Source organism: Ursus americanus, chromosome 29, assembly GCF_024610735.1.
Source record: "Ursus americanus isolate L20-20 chromosome 29, mUrsAme1.1.p, whole genome shotgun sequence".
Taxonomy (NCBI): Eukaryota; Metazoa; Chordata; class Mammalia; order Carnivora; family Ursidae; genus Ursus; species Ursus americanus.
The window spans coordinates 22,707,364-22,714,829 of record NC_142155.1 but is presented as its reverse complement, the minus strand read 5'-3'; positions in this window follow the sequence as shown (position 1 = coordinate 22,714,829).

The window sequence follows — 7,466 nt, the reverse complement described above, 5'->3', positions numbered from 1 at the left end:
GACTTCCTCTTTCCTTTTTAAATATTTTTGTCTATTTTTAACAAATATAAAAGATCTCTAAAGCATAATCATCCTATATAATGGAAACGCACCTGTTGAATAGCAATTTCCCATTTTCCCCTCTGCTCCACCCCTGGAACCCACTACTCTACTCTCTGCTTCTATATTTTGACTATTTTGTATATCTCATAAAAGTGGTATCATGCAGTATTTGTCCTTCTGTGACTGGTTTATTTCACTTAACATAATGTCCTCAGGGGTCAGTCATTTTGTCACATATGGCAGGATTGTCTTCCTTTTTAAAGCTAAATAATGCTCCATTGTATGTCTATACCACATTTTCTTTATCCATTCATCTGTTGATGGAAATTTGTGTTGTTTCCACATTATTGCTATTATAAATAATGCTGCAATGAATATGGGAGTACAGATATATTTTCAAGATCCTTATAATAATTCTTCTGGATAAATGCCCAGAAATGAGATTACTGGACCATATTTTTAATTTTTTTGAGGAACCTCTATATTGTTTTCCATAGTGACTGCACCATTTTACATTTGCAAAAATAGTATACAAGGAAAATTTTGACTTGCATTTCCCTGATGATAAGTGATGCTTAGTATATTTTCATATATGTGCTGGTCATCTGTATATATTTTTTTGAGAAATGTCTATTTAAGTCCTTTGTGCATGTGTGTGTGTGTGCACGTGCGTGAGCTATTGGGCTGAAGAAGTTTTCTTTGGATAGTAACACCTTATATGGTTCATATACCAGGTAATATACCATATATACCCTATTCATGGTTTGCAAATGTTTTCTCCCATTCCTTAAGTTGCCTTTTCACTTTGTTAATTGTTTCCTTTTCTGTGCAGAAGTTTTTAGTTTGATGTAATCCAATAGTTTATTTTTGTTTTTGTTTTCTGTGCTTTTGATCCAATAAGTCATTGCCAAGACCATTGTCATGAAGGTTTTCCCATCTGTTTCTCTAGAAATTTTATAGTTTCAGGTACTATGCTTAAGTCTTTAACCCATTTTGAGTTGATTTTTGTGTGCCAGTTAAGTTAAAGTTCCAATTAATTCTTTTGCTTGTGAATATTCAGTTTTCCTAACACCATTTTTTGAAGGGGCTGTTCTCTCACCAGTGTGTCTTCTTGTCACCTTTGTAAAAAATCAGTTGACTTTAAGCCTTTCCATATCATGTTAAATAAAGGCTTGGATCTCTGAAACATTTTCCATGAGTTTTAGGGCTTATGATATAATTGATTTTATTGATAATGCCTAGTGGTATAAAACAGAGTTTAAAATACTGGTAAGCAGAGAGAAGCGCAGCATCTAGGGCCCTAACAATCTACTACCACCAGTGGGTAATTTATGGCATTTTCTGATCTAGTTAATCCCTCTGCCCTTTTCCCCCTCAGATAATTGAGATAAGACTCACTAACGTTTTGGGGGCACCTGGGTGGCTCAGTTGTTAAGCGTCTGCCTTCGGCTCAGGGCGTGATCCCGGAGTCCTGGGATTGAGCCCCACATCGGGCTTCTCCGTTGGGAAGCCTGCTTCTTCCTCTCCCACTCCCCTGCTGTGTTCCCCCTCTCACTGGCTATCTTTCTCTCTGTCAAATAAATAAATGAAATCTTAAAAAAAAAAAAAGACTCACTAACATTTATAAAATGTGCTTTGGGATATTCAGATGAAAGATGTTATTAGATGTATAGACTATTTTACAGATATAATCTAATTAACCATCACTTCACTTCTTGGGTTAAGTGTTTCTAGTTATTTCTTTGTAAATTTGTAATCTGGAAATGGTGAGGTTAAATGATGTGCTGAAAGTAACAGTGTTAGAAATACAGTCTAGTGATTATAAAACTTACAGATATAAATCTGAATAGAATTAAAAAAAAATTCCTTGGCTGTTTTAGTTAGATTTTTCTGACTGGTTTGGGTTAAAAAGAATGCCACCCTAATTAAACAAGAGTATTGTAAGACATTTTTTCTTTTAAAGTTCTAATAGTTGATATTCACTGCTTTTATAGTTGTGCCAAGTCTGTGAAAATTCTACAGACAGAATGAGATAGTAATCCAGGAATAGAGTTAAAGTGAAAAAGCTCATGGGGTGCCTGGATGGCTCAGTTGGAAGAGCATGCAACTCTTGATCTCGGGGTCACGAGTTCAAGCCCCATGTTGGGTGTAGAGATTATTTAAATGAATAAATAAATAAATAAAATGAAAATGCTCTAGGTGCTAATTTGAGCAGTGAGTTTAATATCTAACTCTGATTCCTTCGGTGAAGTACATCATGAATTTTATAAATCCTGAGTTACATCCTTTTTATCTGTTGAACTTCTTAAACTATTCTGTGCCTGTTTTGATATGTCTCTCTTATATGATATATTAGTTTTCTATTGCTGCTGTAACAAATTACCACAAATTTGGTGGCTTAAAACAACATAGATTTATCGTATTACAGTTCTGGAGCTTAGGAGTCGAAAATGGGTTTCACTGGACTAAAAGCAAAGTTTCAATTAGCTAGAAAAGTTATTCCAATCAAAAACAGTATGGATAGTGCTATTCTGTATTTTTTTAAAATGTCTAGCCATTTTGCCTAAGCTTCATTTGTCTATCATCCATCTGTGTACTGAAAAACATTTGGAAGAATATTTAATAAATGTTAAAAGTGATAAAAAAATAAAAAAATAAAAGCAAAGTTTCAACAGGGCTGTGCTCCCTCTGGAGTCTCTAGGGAGAATCTGTTTTCTTGCCTTTTCCAGCTTCTAGAGGCTGCCCATATTTCTTGGCTTATTGTCCACTTACATCTTCAAATCCAGCAATGGCCGGTCTAATCTTTTCCATCTTGCTATCTTTCTGGTTATCCCTCTTTTGTTTTCCTCCCATACCTATAGTAACCCTTGTGATTACATAGTGACCCCCACCCAGATAATCTGGATAATCTCCCCATCTCAAGGTCAGTGAGTAACAAATTTAATTCTATCTGGTATCTTAATACTTCTTTGTCATGTAAGGTATTCTCAAATTTTGGGGACTAGAACATAGACATTTTTGAAGGGCCATTATTCTGCCCACCACAGATGCAAAGAAATAAAGACCCTCAAATGAATAGTAGGTATAGGAAACTGTTGCCATCACTAAACTTATTAATCTCAAAAGTTCTAACTTCTTTTTAGCATGCCTAGATATCATTTTAATCACTTAGAAAATATTTTTTGAATATCAAAGATTTTATATCTTAATTTTTTTTTATAATTAAAGAAGATGAAAATATTTCTGGCTGGTAATTATCTGAAAACATGCAACAAATTAAATCATGTAATTATATGTGACTGGTAACAATATCATGTAGTCAGCATACATACATAGAATCTACATGGTAATAAGAATAAAATTTCAATCCAGGAGGAAAGTGGGAATTTTAAAACAGAAAACATAGCCTTATAATAATGGTGAATAGCTCCTTTCTTATAAGATTATATTTGAAAGTGATCACACACACTTTATATACCTTGAGGACTTTGTTCTTTTTTTTCTAGTCAATAAATATCTTTGCTAAAGCTGGAGAGAAACTTTCCTACAGGCAATTATAGAATTATTTTAAATTGTAATGATAACATGTCATATGATCATCAAAAAATATTGATTGAAATAAATACATTTCCAAAGAAACTTGCCAAATTCCCCTTTTAAAAATGTGGGTTCAAGGCGCCTGGCTGGCTCAGTCCACAAAGCACGTGGTTCTTGATCTCAATATCATGAGTTCAAGCTCCATTTTGGGTGTAGAGCTTATTTTAAAAAATAAAATAAAATAAAATAAAATAAAATAAAATAAAATAAAACATGTGAAGCTCTAAAACATTTGACATTAAAAAAAGTGGGTTCTTTCCAAACTTCCTCATTGTTTGTTAAGGACACCACTCTTCTTCTAGTCACTCAGCAGCAGCATCTGTTTCTTTTATCCAGATATCAAATTGTTATTCTTTTTTTTGAAATGATATTGTCACAGTTACCTTCTAAAAACCCTAATCAATCTATACCAAGATTACTATAAAACATGTCTAAAGGATTAGTCTACATTGATTTTTTCTTATGTGAAGGTTAAGGGGAAAAATCAACTTACATTTATTGAACATTTTACCATGACCTAGGCAGCATTCCAAATGCATTAAAATATAAAACTCATTTAGTTCTCACCTTGGTCCTATGAGTTGTTTTAACCTCTTTTCACAGATGAGAAAACTAAGATATAGGGAAGGTAAATAATTTGCCCAAGGTTGGGCAAATATAAGTAGTAAAGCCCAAATTCAAAATGAGATAGTCTGGGCTGAGTGTTTCCATCAATCTGCTCACTCTGCTGTCTAGCAAGTTCTATGAGAGGCAAATAACTCTATTTGTGTCTTGGGGGGGTTGTGTGACCAATCGTACTAATTCTAATATGTTCTTACTCTGACAGATTCCATGGGGAACTGGAGGGCATATTTAATAGAGACAAGGACCCATTGGGTGGAGAGGGCCTCCATTACCAAAGGAGGAAAGAGGAGGAACAAGTCTTACCACCGTCAGACACAAACCAGCAGAGTCCTGTTTCCTTAGTCCTGCCTCATCATCCTTCTTTCAGCCCAGCTAAATAATGCTGCCAGGTGCTCCCATAGCACCTCTTACATCATCTTATTCTCCTACCCAGTAATCTAAACTGACTTTGTAATGCTTACAGGAGCAAGTCCAAACTACTCATCTGGCACTAAAGATTCTTATTATTCAGCTCCATTGTATTTATCTATTCTTCCACTTCTTCCAAACACAGATTTTGTAATTCCAAAACCTGAGTCATCCTTGACTCCTCTCTTTCTCTTGTACCTTACAGCCAATCTATCAGCAAATCCCACTGTCTCTAACTTAAAAACATATCCCAAATCCAATCATTTTTCAGCACCTTCACTGCCACCACCCTAGACCATGTAACTATCATATCTTATTTGGACCACTGACATAGCTGCCTAACTGGTCCAGCTGCTTCTGCCCTTAGTTTCTACAGAATCTTCTGAAGACTACAGTGGAAACATTGCTTGAATCTAAATTACTCCTCTGTTAAAATCCCTCTAGTAGCTCCCTGTGTTAACTGTATAAAAATCTAAAGGCCTCTGCAGAGAGTGCAAGGCCTTGCATAATCTGGCCCCAGCAGTCTCTCTGACTTAACCTCTCTCCACTCTTGTGCTTGATCACTTTGTGCTAGTCACATTAGTAATTAGTATTGTTAGTAGATGTGTATTTAGGAGCGATTTCTGAAAATATAGTATAACTCCCTGGAGTGTTAAGATAAAAAAAGATGGAAACCTTAGGTTTTTATATAAAAATATTGGTTGAAATTTCTGGGAGTAAAAACAATCATCATTATAGTTGAAGTTGTAATCTTTGAAGAAATATTGTTTTTTAATACACTTCTGTATTTGAAAAAAAAATGGATTAAAGTTCATCCTTAAATTCTCACTAGATTTTGAAAAAGAATATTTTAGCTAGATATAACATATTAAGAAAACTATAACACAAGAGATATTAATAAATTGACATTTTCTGAAGGGAGGGAAGCTTATGAAAAGAAAAATCTTACCCTGACATCTTCTTTTTTAAAGATTTTATGTATTTATTTGAGAGAGAGAGAGCACGAGTAGGGAGGGGATAAGGGAGGGACAGAAGCAGACTCCCCACCGAGCAGGGAGCCTGATGTGGGGTTCGATCCCAGGACCCCAAGATCATGACCTGAGCCAAAGGCAGATGCTTAACCGACTGAGCTACCCAGGTGCTCCAACCTTGATTTATCTTTTAATGATTATCTGCTTTGATTTTTGATAATACCTAAGTATTACAAAGTAATACAAAGTGAGCCTTACGAGTAGCCCCTTCTTTTCCCTTTCTCAAGTAAAATCACTATTAAAACTAATAAAAGCTGATTTTGCTTTATCTTTTATTAAAATACATTTTTTAGAAAAGTCTCCATAATGGGTTCTTTTTGAACATTTAAAAAATAAATTCCATTTTAATGATAAACAAACTAGTATAAAACTGAATAAATAAATGTCATTCAATAAACTTTTCTTATTTAAAATTAGCCTGCTTCTTGCAACTGAACAATGGATCCAGTATTGAAATCTATAAAATGAAAGTACATGGACATTGGGGAAGGTATGTGTTGTGGTGAGTGCTGTGTATTGTGTAAGACTGATGAATCACAGACCTGTACCCCTGAAACAAAAAATACATTATATGTTAATAATAAAAAAATAATAATAAATGGGGCTAAAAAGTTAAACTGCAAAAGTATTAAATGATAAAATGAAGTCATTCTTTTTTAATTATGGTAAAATATACATAGTATAAATTTTGTCATTTTAGGGGCACCTGGGTGGCACAGCGGTTAAGCGCCTGCCTTCGGCTCAGGGCGTGGTCCCGGTGTTGTGGGATCGAACCCATGTCAGGCTCCTCTGCTATGAGCCTGCTTCTCCCTCTCCCACTCCCCCTGCTTGTGTTCCCTCTCTCGCTGGCTGTCTCTATCTCTGTCAAATAAATAAATAAAATCTTTAAAAAAAAATTTATCACTTTAATCATTTTAAGTGTATAATTCAGTGGAATTAAGTGCATCACATTGTTGTGCAACCAATGCCACCATCCATTTTCAGAAGTTTTTTTTTTTTAAGAGAGAAAATGAGAATGCCATGCAGGCTTCACACCCAGTGCATGAGCCCGACGTGGGGCTCAATCTCACAACTCTGAGATCATGACCTAAGCCGAAATCAAGGGTCGGATGCTCAACAGACTGAGCCACGCAGGTGCCCCCAGAACTTTTTTGTCATCCCAAACCTAAATTATACTCACTAAGCAGTAACCTCCCACCCCCACTTGGCAATCACTATTGTACTTTCCACCCCTATGAATTTGCCCTTTCTAATTACTGCATACAAGTAGAATCCTATAATAGTTGTCCTTTTGTTCCTGGCCTATATCACTTGGTACAATGTTTTCAAGGTTTATCCATGTTGTATATCAAAATTTCATCCCTTTTTAATGCTGAATGATATTCCATTGTATGGATATACCACATTTGTTTATCTGTTCATCTTTTGATAGACATTTGAGTTTTCTCACTTTTTGGCTTTGTGAATAATGCTACTTAAATATCATTCAAATTTTTGCTTTTAATTTCTCTATGTATACACCTAGAAGTGGACTTGCTGGATTACATAGTAATTCTCTGCTTAATCTTTTGAGGAACTGACATACTTTTTTCTACAGCAGCCGCACCATTTTACATTCTCATGTACAAATTCACAGTGGTTCCAGTTACTCCATTATCATCTCCAACACTTATTGTTTTCTTTTCTTTTTTAATAGCCATCCTAAGTGGTGTAGAGATAATTCTCTTTTTTATCCAGTTTTGTTGAGAAATAATTGGCATATAT